The sequence below is a fragment of the Rutidosis leptorrhynchoides genome, chromosome 6, assembly GCF_046630445.1.
Source record: "Rutidosis leptorrhynchoides isolate AG116_Rl617_1_P2 chromosome 6, CSIRO_AGI_Rlap_v1, whole genome shotgun sequence".
In the NCBI taxonomy this organism is placed as follows: Eukaryota; Viridiplantae; Streptophyta; class Magnoliopsida; order Asterales; family Asteraceae; genus Rutidosis; species Rutidosis leptorrhynchoides.
In genome coordinates this window covers 65,465,465-65,482,287 of record NC_092338.1, presented here as the reverse complement: position 1 = coordinate 65,482,287, position 16,823 = coordinate 65,465,465, and positions in this window count along the sequence as shown.

The window sequence follows — 16,823 nt, the reverse complement described above, 5'->3', positions numbered from 1 at the left end:
CAACTGAATATGAGGCAGCGTAGGTGGATTGAATTGTTGAATGATTACGACTTTAAGATTCTTTACCACCCGGGGAAGGCAAATGTGGTAGCCGACGCCTTGAGCAGGAAGGACAGAGAACCCATTCGAGTAAAATCTATGAATATAATGATTCACAATAACCTTACTACTCAAATAAATGAGGCACAACAAGGAGTTTTAAAAGAGGGAAATTTAAAGGATGAAATACCCAAAGGATCGGAGAAGCATCTTAATATTCGGGAAGACGGAACCCGGTATAGGGCTGAAAGGATTTGGGTACCAAAATTTGGAAATATGAAAGAAATGGTACTTAGAGAAGCTCATAAAACCAGATACTCAATACATCCTGGAACGGGAAAGATGTACAAGGATCTCAAGAAACATTTTTGGTGGCCGGGTATGAAAGCCGATGTTGCTAAATACGTAGGAGAATGCTTGACGTGTTCTAAGGTCAAAGCTGAGCATCGGAAACCATCAGGTCTACTTCAACAACCCGAAATCCCGGAAGTAAAATGGGAAAACATTACCATGGATTTCATCACTAAATTGCCAAGGACTGCAAGTGGTTTTGATACTATTTGGGTAATAGTTGATCGTCTCACCAAATCAGCACACTTTCTGCCAATAAGAGAAGATGACAAGATGGAGAAGTTAGCACGACTGTATTTGAAGGAAGTCGTCTCCAGACATGGAATACCAATCTCTATTATCTCTGATAGGGATGACAGATTTATTTCAAGATTCTGGCAGACATTACAGCAAGCATTAGGAACTCGTCTAGACATGAGTACTGCCTGTCATCCACAAACTGATGGGCAGAGTGAAAGGACAATACAAATGCTTGAAGACATACTACGAGCATGTGTTATTGATTTCGGAAACAGTTGGGATCGACATCTACCGTTAGCAGAATTTTCCTACAACAATAGCTACCATTCAAGCATTGAGATGGCGCCGTTTGAAGCACTTTATGGTAGAAAGTGCAGGTCTCCGATTTGTTGGAGTGAAGTGGGGGATATACAGATTACGGGTCCGGAGATAATACAAGAAACTACCGAGAAAATCATCCAAATTCAACAACGATTGAAAACCGCCCAAAGTTGACAAAAGAGCTACGCCGACATTAAAAGAAAAGATATAGAATTTGAAATTAGAGAGATGGTCATGCTTAAGGTTGCACCTTGGAAAGGCGTTATTCGATTTGTTAAACGAGGTAAATTAAATCCAAGGTATATTGGACCATTCAAGATTATTGATCGTGTCGGACCAGTAGCTTACCGACTTGAGTTACCTCAACAACTCGCAGCTGTACATAACACTTTCCATATCTCGAATTTGAAGAAATGTTTTGCTAAAGAAGATCTCACAATTCCGTTAGACGAAATCCAAATCAACGAAAAACTTCAATTCATCGAAGAACCCGTCGAAATAATGGATCGTGAAGTTAAAAGACTTAAACAAAATAAGATACCAATTGTTAAGGTTCAATGGAATGCTCGTAGAGGACCCGAGTTCACCTGGGAATGAGAAGATCAGATGAAGAAGAAATACCCGCACTTATTTCCAGAAGATACGTCAACACCTCCAACTGCTTAAAATTTCGGGACGAAATTTATTTAACGGGTAGGTACTGTAGTGACCCGAACTTTTCCATGTTTATATATATTAAATGAAATTTTTATTTACATGATTAAGTATTTCCAACATGTTAAGCAATCAATCTTGTTAAGACTTGATTAATTGAAATAGGTTTCATATAGACAATTGACCACCCAAGTTGACCGGTGATTCACGAACGTTAAAACTTGTAAAAACTATATGATGACATATATATGGATATATATATAGTTAACATGATATTATGATAAGTAAATATATCATTAAGTATATTAACAATGAACTACATATGTAAAAGCAAGACTACTAACTTAATGATTTTGAAACGAGACATATATGTAACGATTATCGTTGTAACGACATTTAATGTATATATATCATATTAAGAGATATTCATACATCATATTATCATGATAATATAATAATTTAAAATCTCATTTGATATTATAAACATTGGGTTAACAACATTCAACAAGATCGTTAACCTAAAGGTTTCAAAACAACACTTACATGTAACGACTAACGATGACTTAACGACTCAGTTAAAATGTATATACATGTAGTGTTTTAATATGTATTCATACACTTTTGAAAGACTTCAAGACACTTATCAAAATACTTCTACTTAAAAAAAATGCTTACAAATACATCCTCGTTCAGTTTCATCAACAATTCTACTCGTATGCACCCGTATTCGTACTCGTACAATACACAGCTTTTAGATGTATGTACTATTGGTATATACACTCCAATAATTAGCTCTTAGCAGCCCATGTGAGTCACCTAACACATGTGGGAACCATCATTTGGCAACTAGCATGAAATATCTCATAAAATTACAAAAATATGAGTAATCATTCATGACTTATTTACATGAAAACAAAATTACATATCCTTTATATCTAATCCATACACCAACGACCAAAAACACCTACAAACACTTTCATTCTTCAATTTTCTTCATCTAATTGATCTCTCTCAAGTTCTATCTTCAAGTTCTAAGTGTTCTTCATAAATTCTACAAGTTCTAGTTTCATAAAATCAAGAATACTTCCAAGTTTTCTAGCTTACTTCCGATCTTGTAGATTGATCATCCAACCTCAAGAAATCTTTCTTATTTATAGTAATATATCTTTCTAATACAAGGAAATACTCATATTCAAACTTTGATTCAATTTCTATAACTATAACAATCTTATTTCGAGTGGAAATCTTACTTGAACTTGTTTTTCGTGTCATGATTCTGCTTCAAGAACTTTCAAGCCATCCAAGGATCCTTTGAAGCTAGATCCATTTTTCTCATTTCCAGTAGCTTTATCCAGAAAACTTGAGGTAGTAATGATGTTCATAACATCATTTGATTCATACATATAAAGCTATCTTATTCGAAGGTTTAAACTTGTAATCACTAGAAAATAGTTTAGTTAATTCTAAACTTGTTTGCAAACAAAAGTTAATCCTTCTAACTTGACTTTTAAAATCAAATAAACACATGTTCTATATCTATATGATATGCTAACTTAATGATTTAAAACCTGGAAACACGAAGAACACTGTAAAACCGGACATACGCCGTCGTAGTAACACCGCGGGCTGTTTTGGGTTAGTTAATTAAAAACTATGATAAACTTTAATTTAAAAGTTGTTCTTCTGGAAAAATGATTTTTCTTATGAACATGAAACTATATCCAAAAATCATAGTTAAACTCAAAGTGGAAGTATGTTTTCTAAAATGGTCATCTAGACGTCGTTCTTTCGACTGAAATGACTACCTTTACAAAAACGACTTGTAACTTATATTTCCGACTATAAACCTATACTTTTTCTATTTAGATTCATAAAATAGAGTTTAATATGAAACCAAAGCAATTTGATTCACTCAAAACGGATTTAAAATGAAGAAGTTATGGGTAAAACAAGATTGGATAATTTTTCTTGTTGTAGCAATGTGAAAATTGGTAACAAATCTATATTAATCATATCCTAGCTAACTTATATTGTATTATACATGTATTCTAATATATTATGTAATCTTGGGATACCATAGACACGTATGCAAATGTTTTGACATATCATATTGACCCATGTGTATATATTATTTGGAACAACCATAGACACTCTATATGCAGTAATGAGGGTGTTAGCTATACAGGGTTGAGGTTGATTCCAAAAATATATATACTTTGAGTTGTGATCTAGCCTGAGACGTGTATATACTGGGTCGTGGATTGATTCAATATAATATATATCAATTTTTTTTCTATACATCTAACGTTGGACAACTAGTTGTAGGTTACTAACGAGGACAGCTGACTTAATAAACTTAAAACATCAAAATGTATTAAAAGTGTTATAAATATATTTTGAATATACTTTGATATATATGTACATATTTGTTATAGGTTCGTGAATCGACCAGTGGCCAAGTCTTACTTCCCGACGCAGTAAAAATCTGTGAAAGTGAGTTATAGTCCCACTTTTAAAATCTAATATTTTTGGGATGAGAATACATGCAGGTTTTATAAATGATTTACAAAATAGACACAAGTATGTGAAACTACATTCTATGGTTGAATTATCGAAATCGAATATGCCCCTTTTTATTAAGTCTGGTAATCTAAGAATTAGGGAACAGACACCCTAATTGACGCGAATCCTAAAGATAGATCTATTGGGCCTAACAAACCCCATACAAAGTACCGGATGCTTTAGTACTTCAAAATTTATATCATATCCGAAGGGTGTCCCGGAATGATGGGGATATTCTTATATATGCATCTTGTTAATGTCGGTTACCAGGTGTTCACCATATGAATGAATTTTATCTCTATGTATGGGATGTATATTGAAATATGAAATCTTGTGGTTTATTATTATGATTTGATAATATATAGGTTAAACCTATAACTCACCAACATTTTTGTTGACGTTTTAAGCATGTTTATTCTCAGGTGATTATTAAGAACTTCCACTGTTGCATACTAAAATAAGGACAAGATTTGGAGTCCATGCTTGTATGATATTATGTAAAAACTGCATTCAAGAAACTTATTTTTGATGTAATATATTTTTATTGTAAACCATTATGTAATGGTCGTGTGTAAACGGTATATTTTAGACTATCATTATTTGATAATCTACGTAATGCTTTTTAAACCTTTATAGATAAAATAAAGGTTATGGTTGTTTTAAAAATGAATGCAGTCTTTGTAAAACATCTCATATAGAGGTCAAAACCTCACGACGAAATCAATTAATATGGAACGTTTATAATCAATATGAACAGGACATTTTAGCTCACCCTTATAATTTTCTGGTCTGGCACAAGGTCCTGTCTTTGACCATGCTATGCAACCACCGTTCTTACGATTGACACCCGATTTGGTTCAGGTGACCTAATGAATTCCAGGTGAATTCCTAGGATTTTACGTTCAATGGTAATGAACGCATTGAAAATGGGTTTTCAGAAAACAAATCGGTTTGTAATTTTGATCAAAATATTTTCTCGTTCAAGCTCGAGTTTAGATATCATTGAATTCCATGAGTTTGTAATTCTCAATCTTTAAGGTCAATCTCTAGGATTGAGTAATATCAGTCTTTAAAAGCTGATTTTTGATCTTTAAGGAGATTATCCTTTCTGGGGATCTGATTCATTAGTCTTATTCAGCTAATTTACACGACCTCCTCCCCATTTTACGAGACAGATCCTCTCATGGTTAGGATAAGTCTGATCACTTGGCGACCCTGTTTGATGCTGAGGTCCGTGGATTTCCTGCTGATTTTAGAGATGACTTTTCTAGATTTTTCGTCAACCTACAGCTAGTCTGGACGACAACTTCCTGACCTAAATCAAGAAGTGCGTTTCTTTTTCGGAAGACTTTACTTCCTTTTAATGATGGAATTGATTCATCGTGTAGATCCATCTTTCTTTCAAATATATTACCGTAAATCGGGTAAAACTGATTAGTTTAATCCAAAGCAAAAGTATCTTCAGTTATTTGTTACAAAAATATGTGACTTATGTTTTAAATAACTTGGTAAATTTTTCCCACACTTGGCTTTTATTTTCCTTTTTATTGTCCTCTATTCCATTTTAAATGAATTCTAATATTTTGGTTTGTTTCTCAATTTATGTCCTTTTCGAGGTAACAATAATTTCGGTGTTTAACACCTAGTTTTATCGTTCATAAATATGTATAAACATGATTTTGAATTCATTTAATTGAATATTTTGAAAATTTTACTAGAATTGGGTAGTCAGTATATAAGACTAGGGCTGTTCTTTATTATCAGAGAGCACTAGATTCTAATACAACTACTGCTTTACTAGTATTTTTAATGGTAACCAAGTGTATAAGGTAAAAATTTTAAAAATCCGAAAGAATTTAACCCCTTCCCACACTTAAGATCTTGCAATGCCCTCATTTGCAAGAAATCAGTAACAATTTAAATTATTGAGGGTGATTAGCGTAGAAAAATGATTAAATTTTACCAAGGTTTCCAAACATATTGGTGTTTATTTGCTGAATGATAAATGGTGCATATCATTTGTTCATTCCATCTTATTGTTACATCACATTTGTTTTTCGTTTTGTCATCAAAAGTACTAGCTTTTGATGAACTTAATGCCAGTCTTTGAAAATGCGCTGTTTTACCCTGTTTTGTACAATTGAAAATATACATACATACAAATATAAACATGCATGGGAATTTGAAATGGGACTTAAAATCCCACTTTCAAATCAAAAATGAAACATTAGTACAACATAATAAAAATATTAAACATTACAATAATGTATCAAAATATAATGTGTTTAAACATAAATAAACCGAAATAATAAAAATTAAAAATCATATAAATTACCAACCGGAACTAAATCAATCTGGATAGGGGTTCCAGTTCATGTCATCGTCCGGGTTCCATGGTTGGTGATAGGTGTACAGGGTCATAGAGAGTATAAGGCGGTCTCATCTCGGGCTGGTGTGGAGGATAGTAAGCTGGTCGGGTAGGGATGTAGGGCTCCTGAGGTGACAGTCGGCTCATAATCTGACGCTGATGATAGTCCCATCTAACATGCTGTCGTTTCCTGGAATGCTCGTAATCATTCCGGGCTTGCCCCTGCTCCATCCGACGAAATCTCTCCGCGTTTGTCATGTCTACCTCATCTACACGCTGGTAGACATCAGTCATAGCCTCCCGAATGACATCCCTAATGTCATCCGCTTCCTCCATCTCCTCATCTGAGCCTCTCTCTACCTGAGGATGACTGTCTACATAGGGTATTGCCTGGTTGCGTCTACTCTTCAATACCTTAGCACTCGCATAAACCCTCAATCCTAAAAGCTCAACCTGTTCCCTACATTCCATAAGTGGACCCCCTTGGTTCTTATCTACACCTAAATACTCTCTCCAATGAGAGTAACAAAAATACCTCCTCCTATATGTGACGACACGGGAATTTTCGACCAAATTTAAACTTAATCTTTATATGAATTCGACACAATAAGCAAAGTCTGTAATACTGAGTCTCAAAATTTTTGAACTGTTTTATGTAATCAATTATCCTTTGACTATTCCCGACGATTCACGAACAACTGTGTGCAAATAAATGTAATATATATATATATATATATATATATATATATATATATATATATATATATATATATATATATATATATATATATAATTTATAACTAATAAATATCCAATGAAGATTATCATATTATTATTAAATATTACATGATACAATTTAAAATATAAATGGTATATTAATATTATTACTTTTATTACCATTAAAGATAGTAATACTAATATTAACATCAGTATTATTATTAATATTAAATCCATATGAAATTTAACATAATTAAATTGTTATATCATTAGTAATATTATTATTTTCATTATTAATGTCATTACCATTATAATAAATAGTAAAATTTAAATTATTATAATTAACATTAATATTATTAGTATCATTAATAGGATTAGTATAATTTTTTTCTAGTATTACCATATCTGTATTATTATTGTTATCTATTTTGATATCATTATTACTAATATAACTATTAGTATTATTATTTGTATCTCGATATTATTATCAATGATGTTATTAATTTATTACTAGTATTAATATTTGATTATTAATAACATTACCAATATCAAAATTTATGAATTAGAGATATATATAAACAAATATATAAAATAGATATAGATATATATATATATATATATATATATATATATATATATATATATATATATATATATATATATATATATATATATATATATATATATACATATATACATACACAGATTGAATATATAGATAGGTACATGAATACATTTAAATAAATAAATACTCAATCTGTTTTACATCCTTATCAATCTGTAGGAGGTTTGTTTTCTATCTTAAAAATCGCACCAATCACGGAATCAATCACAGATGTAAACAAAGACAGTTACACATCAACTTCTTTCTTTTTACTTTCTTCTGATTTTTCTGTGTAGCCAGGATTCATTGTCTTCAAGTTTGATCACTAGACAACAATCGATCATATCAAGTTTATCAATTCAAATATTTAAATAACACGTTTATTATTGTATGTATATACTACCATTACCTTCTACTAATCAAGGAGAAAAACTTAAACACATTCATCTTCTTGTTTCTTTCTCTTCTCGTGACCACTTTCACTCTCACATCGATCATCACCTTTAACCTTCAAGAAACTACGAATGTTAACCACCATAGTCTAAACCATCACTCAAGGCTAGTGCTGCTATTTTGTTTCTAATCCTGGTTCCAAATCGACACCAACACTCATTTGTTAACTGTTACACAATGACACCCAATAACCAAAAATGAATAAACCATCACATTCATCATTTTTTTTATATGAATATGTTCATACGAACACACCATCTCTCCAACAAAACCTGTGAAACACCTATCACTTTCATTTTGATGTTTGATCACCACTGAAATCCTTAAACAACCCCGCTACTACGTCCTATCCATCTTGATTTTTGATAAGACAAAACCCGAACCAAATCACTTCGATTTAAAGCTGTTGTTTGCAGCAGGGAGTGATGTTCGATCAACCACCACCACCACCTTTATCCTCATTATTTTAAATCAAGCGATGCCAATTTAGTTGGGTCGCATATTTTGAACTCCACGATTGGTTTGGTGAACACGATGAAAATAGATGGAATAATTCACGCTTAAGGTATTACTTATATATAGAAAACTACCATAATGCTTTATTAAAGTTATCAAAAGAATTAAACAAGTGGACCAAATGGGTATTAGATGGCCGAAAATATTGAGTACTAGCTTGTAGTCGACTGGTTACTTTATTTTTTTTTAAATCCTACCGACCCACTTGTCCACCATTGCACTATTAAAAAAACCTTTTCTTTCTTTTCTGTAAAAACGAGTGGGGAATAAAGTATAAGAAAGATATATGGTGATTGATGAGTGATGATGAATATTGACGTTGAATTGGAAATGAATACCACTTCACTAGTTACTTCCATATATATATTAAACTATAACCCACTTGTTAATTATTAAAGCCAAATGGTACAGCACATACAAGGGGAAGATTTATGGCCGACAGTTACAAAAGGAAATACCCAACTTGAAGAAAACCGAATCCTATGATGATGGATTGATGACCTGCGTTTTTTTATTATTTAAGTGTCTGCCCTTTTTTTTTTTTTTTCTTCTTTCGTTTACACCAACAAACAAAAGGAGCTGGATCAGTTTGTTGGGCTGTGAAGCAAGGGTATTGGTTGGGCTTAGATAATTTATGTTACTAGGCCGTGATCTAATTATTTTTTTTCTGCTGGGCCGGGCTGCTGCTCAATATTTCTGGTTTCAGTATTTCTGTCGATCCACAAATTTGAATCAAGCACTTCCCTTAATTTATGATGGTAATGACTTGATGTTATAAAATGATGATGATGTTAGTGATGATAAAGCCGATGATTATGAGAAGTGATGATGTATATGTTATGATGATGATACGTATGATAAAGATGATGTTGTGATTGTAAGGATCATGATGATTATAACATAGGGATAATAGAGGTTATTATGGTTATGTTATGATCTTGGTTAAATAAAATTAATATGGGATTTAATTCGGAAATATATCAGTAGAGCATTGGTTAGGGTGTGGGAGTTTAAGTGAAGGGTCGCGAGTTCGAGCCTTGTCCAGGGCATTCTTTTTGGGAAAATTTTTAAGGTTCGTGAGTCCGAGGCCAACCCTGCATTGTTCAGTTCTGTCGTATGCATATTTTTACTACAAAATATCATATTGTGAGTTCATTTGATTCCCTTTTACTCTTTACATTTTTGAAACTGAGAATACATGCGCTATTTTTACAACTGCTTTATTAAATGCTTTTGAAATATATTTTGAACTGCGAATACATGAAATGCTTTTATAAATATTTGACGAGATAGACACAAGCAAAACATTCCTCGAATGAATTATGTGGACATGATAATTGCCACCGTTGAATTATGTGGACATGATAATTGCCACCGTTGAATTATGTGGACATAATAATTGCCACCGTTGAATTATGTGGACATGATAATTGTCACCGTTGAATTATGTAGACATGATAATTGCCACCAATTGATGTGAATGTTATGTATCGAGAGAATGATTTTTATACACAGGTTATGTGTATTATATTTTGTACACGAGATATGTGTACGGTTACTAAGATTTATGAAAAATGGTTTCGTACACAAGAAAGGTGTACTGTATTTAAAAGATATCGCATGTACATTACAGGTGGGTATAGGATTCGGGCCCATTTGTACCATGCAGCATTTAAATCTTGTGGTCTATCAAAATGATGGATTTTATTGCTTTATGATAAACTTATGAACTCACCAACCTTTTGGTTGACACTTTAAAGCATGTTTATTCTCAGGTATGAAAGAAATCTTTTGCTGTGCATTTGCTCATATCACATGGAGTCATTCATGGCATATAGAGGTCAGAACCTCGCAATGGGACCAACTATTGAGGACTTCGTCCAGATGGATTAGGATGGGTCACTACAGGTGGTATCAGAGCGGTGGTCTTAGCGAACCAGGTCTTGCATTAGTGTGTCTAACTGATAGTTGTTTAGATGCGTTAGTGAATCTGGACTTCGACCGTGTCTGCATGTCAAAAGTTTTGCTTATCATTTCGTGTCAAAAATTACCTACTTATCATTCTTAGGGAATCACTTACTTATCATTCTTAGTCTAGACACATCTTACCGCATTGATTGCATGAAAAGTGTATAGACAAAAATTCATATCTTAGCGTATCTGTTACTGTAAACTTTGCCTGGCATATTCTTTAAATTCCTCCGTAATCTACGAAATCTTTTGTTCTGTATATATAGATATTCTATATAATTAGGATACCACCCGATAGCCGGAAATCATTTCATATCGATAAACCCTTTACTCAATCGTACGAAATGGAACTCGCCACTAGTTCAAGTTCCTCGAATTCCGACAGCTATTCCGATATGGAAACACACTTGAGCTCCGAAAGCAGTATAACCGAAATGGATCAACAAATCAGTCATCACCAATTCTGGATGAATTGGGGATGGGTTCGTAGTCAAATTAATCAATAGAGACGAGAAGAAGGCGATCCTTTCCAGCAACCAAATTCACCTCTTGGTGAAGATCCTGAAGCACTTACCGGCGAACCTGTCCGAAACACCATATTAACCCTCATTTCCAGGATATTTCGCAATGATTATATGATATCCAAAATTCTCAACCTTATTCATCCACTCGTTCCAACCGTCAACCATTCTGGGGTAATGGAAGAAGTCAACGAGCTTTGCGCCCGAGTAGTAGCCTTGAAAAATATGGTGCAAAACGTACCAACTTCAGCAACATCACCTGCACCAACAGTACTACCAACATCAATACCAGTACCATCAACAATTCAAGTTTCAACATCACATGCCTCAACATCGTAATCTGTACCTCGAGCATAATCATCGTTCTATATGACGTTCTACATCATTAATCTTCGTTCTTCATGGCGATTATGTAATCTCTAATGTTTTAGAGATTATGTATTCTAGTTCTAATCGTAAATCAGATGAGATTAATATTGACTCATTAAATCCATGATTACATCTGAAGAAAATATATATGTAAGTATATTTTCATAAAGACTGTAATTAAATTTTTTTTTTGTTTTGTGTACAAACTGTTAATCGTGAAAATATTTTAACGGGTAGGTAATACCCGAGAAATATTTAGGTTTCACATTAATAGGTTATACTGTACACTCTTCAATTCAGATTCAACAGTCATTGGTAATACTGGCCAAATCCGCACATATATGTATTCGTTCACCAAAGAACAACTGTTTTAATTCAAATTCAATTCCATATTCGGATTTTGACCGATCAAAATCCAAGTCAAGATTTAACAGAAGACATCACTTCTAGATTCCTACATCTTTCAAAGCCATACTTTGAATTCAAAACTGTGACAGATTCATTGGCGTGTTATTATCGAAAATAACTTTACAATACCTTTCCAAAATTAGTCAATTTTGTCACAGCTCCAGCAAATCAACTTCGACTTTCATTCGGATTAGCCTTATTATAACTTTGATATATAAACAATCATTTGTATCTTGACGATTACCATCAACGCTTAATCATCTAAAAATACAAATTCTCTTGAAACCACCTCGGATTGATAACCGATGATTCAGATATGGTAGCATTAAATGCAGAGGAAACAGCAAAATTGTAGATGGTCTAAATGGCCAAAAGTTTGATAATAAAGAATGAAATGTTGGGAACGCTCAATAGAAAATTTAGTACTGAAAAATGGATTGAGTTAACCATGAAGGAGACCAAGGACAAATTCAAGGACCAAACCCTATATTCAAAGAATCCAGGTAATTCTGGATCCAATGAAATCTTTAGAGAACATCTTGCTCCGAAATCATGTTAAAATCTTGCGAAAAATTTTTCTTCATCAACCTTCGACCTTAGAAATTCCAAAATATCATCAAAAAAATATCTTCGATATTTTTGAGGATATGTTCATAAATATTCTTGTCCGAAATTATCTACCTCTTCATGCTTTCTGTATTCCATTATATTGGAAACTTCTGTAAAATGTAAGTATAAATTATGAATGAATCGTGGAGAAGTGTTGGGAATTGAAGCATGGGTTAGTATAATATAATGACACTTGGCCAACGTGATTATATTACAGTAAGTCATGCTGAGTTTCTAATGAAACGTGATGATGGTTCACAGTAGATCATACTATCATCATGTGTCATATTACATAACTCTATCATTCTACTTAACCTCCGAACATATAAAGAAAAATATATTCTTGATAGTTCTATCTTCTGTAATTCTGGTAATTTAACCAATCAAAATTATGCTATTACAATCTCTCTCTTAGAACGTTAGTCATGTTCATTCGAAACTTCATACCTACGAATTCTGGACCATTATTCGATCGACTTAAGGTCGGGAAAAGAAAACAAAAGGATGGAACTCCAAAATATAAAGAAAATGAAAAGGATGGATTTACAGTGAAATATCTGACAAAGCAATCGAAACAGATTATCGCATTTAAATAAAAAGGATTCTAATTTTATTAAATCCCGAAGAAATCAGATCTTATAAATTTCCAAGATTTTCTTTTAAATCCCTTGAATTCTGGAATTCAACCATGACTACGTCAAAAGTTATGACGAAACTTATTTTCCTCATACCACTATTTTCTGACAGCTTCACTCGTACGCTTCACATAATCGAATCGTTTTATCCATATTACTCAATAATGATAAAACACTATTTATCAACTCATATTCGTCATGAAAACCTTTTTTTATTGTTAGTTATGACGACCTCACTCAAATTTCGGGACGAAATTTCTTTAACGGGTAGGTACTGTGATGATCCGAGAATTTCCGACCAAATTTAAACTTAATCTTTATATGAATTCGACACAATAAGCAAAGTCTGTAATACTGAGTCTCAAAATTTTTGAACTGTTTTATGTAATCAATTACCCTTTGACTATTCCCGACGATTTACGAACAACTGTGTGCAAATAAAATGTAATATATATATATATATATATATATATATATATATATATATATATATATATATATATATATATATATAAAATTTATAACTAATAAATATACAATGAAGATTATCATATTATTATTAAATATTACATGATACAATTTAAAATATAAATGGTATATTAATATTATTACTTTTATTACCATTAAAGATAGTAATACTAATATTAACATCAGTATTATTATTAATATTCCATCCATATGAAATTTAACATAATTAAATTGTTATATCATTAGTAATATTATTATTTTCATTATTAATGTCATTACCATTATAATAAATAGTAAAATTTTAATTATTATAATTAACATTAATATTATTAGTATCATTAATAGGATTAGTATAATTTTTTTCTAGTATTACCATATCTGTATTATTATTGTTATCTATTTTGATATCATTATTACTAATATAACTATTAGTATTATTATTTGTATCTCGATATTATTATCAATGATGTTATTAATTTATTACTAGTATTAATATTTGATTATTAATAACATTACCAATATCAAAATTTATGAATTAGAGATATATATAAACAAATATATAAAATAGATATATATATATATATATATATATATATATATATATATATATATATACATATATACATATACAGATTGGATATATAGATAGGTAAATGAATACATTTAAATAAATAAATACTCAATCTGTTTTACATCCTTATCAATCTGTAGGAGGTTTGTTTTCTATCTTAAAAATTGCACCAATCACGGAATCAATCACAGATGTAAACAAAGACAGTTACACATCAACTTCTTTCTTTTTACTTTCTTCTGATTTTTCTATGTAGCCAGGATTCATTGTCTTCAAGTTTGATCACTAGACAACAATCGATCATATCAAGTTTATCAATTCAAATATTTAAATAACACGTTTATTATTGTATGTATATACTACCATTACCTTCTACTAATCAAGGAGAAAAACATAAACACATTCATCTTCTTGTTTCTTTCTCTTCTCGTTACCACTTTCACTCTCACATCGATCATCACCTTTAACCTTCAAGAAACTACGAATGTTAACCACCATAGTCTAAACCATCACTTGAGGCTAGTGCTGCTATTTTGTTTCTAATCCTGGTTCCAAATCGACACCAACACTCATTTGTTAACTGTTACACAATGACACCCAATAACCAAAAATGAATAAACCATCACATTCATCATTTTTTTTATATGAATATGTTCATACGAACACACCATCTCTCCAAAAAAACCTACGAAACACCTATCACTTTCATTTTGATGTTTGATCACCACTGAAATCCTTAAACAAACCCGCTACTACGTCCTATCCGTCTTGCTTTTTGATAAGACAAAACCCGATCCAAATCACTTCAATTTAAAGCTGTTGTTTGCAGCAGGGAGTGATGTTCGATCAACCGCCACCACCACCTTTATCCTCATTATTTTAAATCAATCGATGCCAATTTAGTTGGGTCGCATATTTTGAACTCCACGATTGGTTTGGTGAACACGATGAAAATAGATGGAATAATTCACGCTTAAGGTATTACTTATATATAGAAAACTACCATAATGCTTTATTAAAGTTATCAAAAGAATTAAACAAGTGGACCAAATAGGTATTAGATGGCAGAAAATATTGAGTACTAGCTTGTAGTCGACTGGTTACTTTATTTTTTTTTTTAAAATCCTACCGACCCACTTGTCCACCATTGCACTATTAAAAAAACCTTTTCTTTCTTTTCTGTAAAAACGAGTGGGGAACAAAGTATAAGAAAGATATATGGTGATTGATGAGTGATGATGAATATTGACGTTGAATTGGAAATGAATACCACTTCACTAGTTACTTCCATATATATATTAAACTATAACCCACTTGTTAATTATTAAAGCCAAATGGTACAGCACATACATGGGGAAGATTTATGGCCGACAGTTACAAAAGGAAATACCCCACTTGAAGAAAACCGAATCCTATGATGATGGATTGATGACCTGCGTTTTTTTATTATTTAAGTGTCTGCCCTTTTATTTTTTTTTTCTTCTTTCGTTTACACCAACAAGCAAAAGGAGCTGGATCAGTTTGTTGGGCTGTGAAGCAAGGGTATTGGTTGGGCTTAGATAATTTATGTTACTAGGCCGTTATCCAATTATTTTTTTTCTGTTGGGCCGGGCTGCTGCTCAATATTTCTGGTTTCAGTATTTCTGTCGATCCACAAATTTGAATCAAACACTTCCCTTAATTTATGATGGTAATGACTTGATGTTATAAAATGATGATGATGTTAGTGATGATAAAGCCGATGATTATGAGAAGTGATGATGTATATATTTTGATGATGATACGTATGATAAAGATGATGTTGTGATTGTAAGGATCATGATGATTATAACATAGGGATAATAGAGGTTATTATGGTTATGTTATGATCTTGGTTAAATAAAATTAATATGGGATTTAATTCGGAAATATATCAGTAGAGCATTGGTTAGGGTGTGGGAGTTTAAGTGAAGGATCGCGAGTTCGAGCCTTGTCCAGGGCATTCTTTTTGGGAAAATTTTTAAGGTTCGTGAGTCCGAGGCCAACCCTGCATTGTTCAGTTCTGTCGTATGCATATTTTTAGTACAAAATATCGTATTGTGAGTTCATTTGATTCCCTTTTACTCTTTACATTTTTGAGACTGAGAATACATGCGCTATTTTTACAACTGCTTTATTAAATGCTTTTGAAATATATTTTGAACTGCGAATACATGAAATGCTTTTATAAATGTTTGACGAGATAGACACAAGCAAAACATTCCTCGAATGAATTATGTGGACATGATAATTGCCACCGTTGAATTATGTGGACATGATAATTGCCACCGTTGAATTATGTGGACATGATAATTGCCACCGTTGAATTATGTAGACATGATAATTGCCACCAATTGATGTGAATGTTATGTATCGAGATAATGATCTAAGATTTATGAAAAATGGTTTCGTACACAAGAAAGATGTA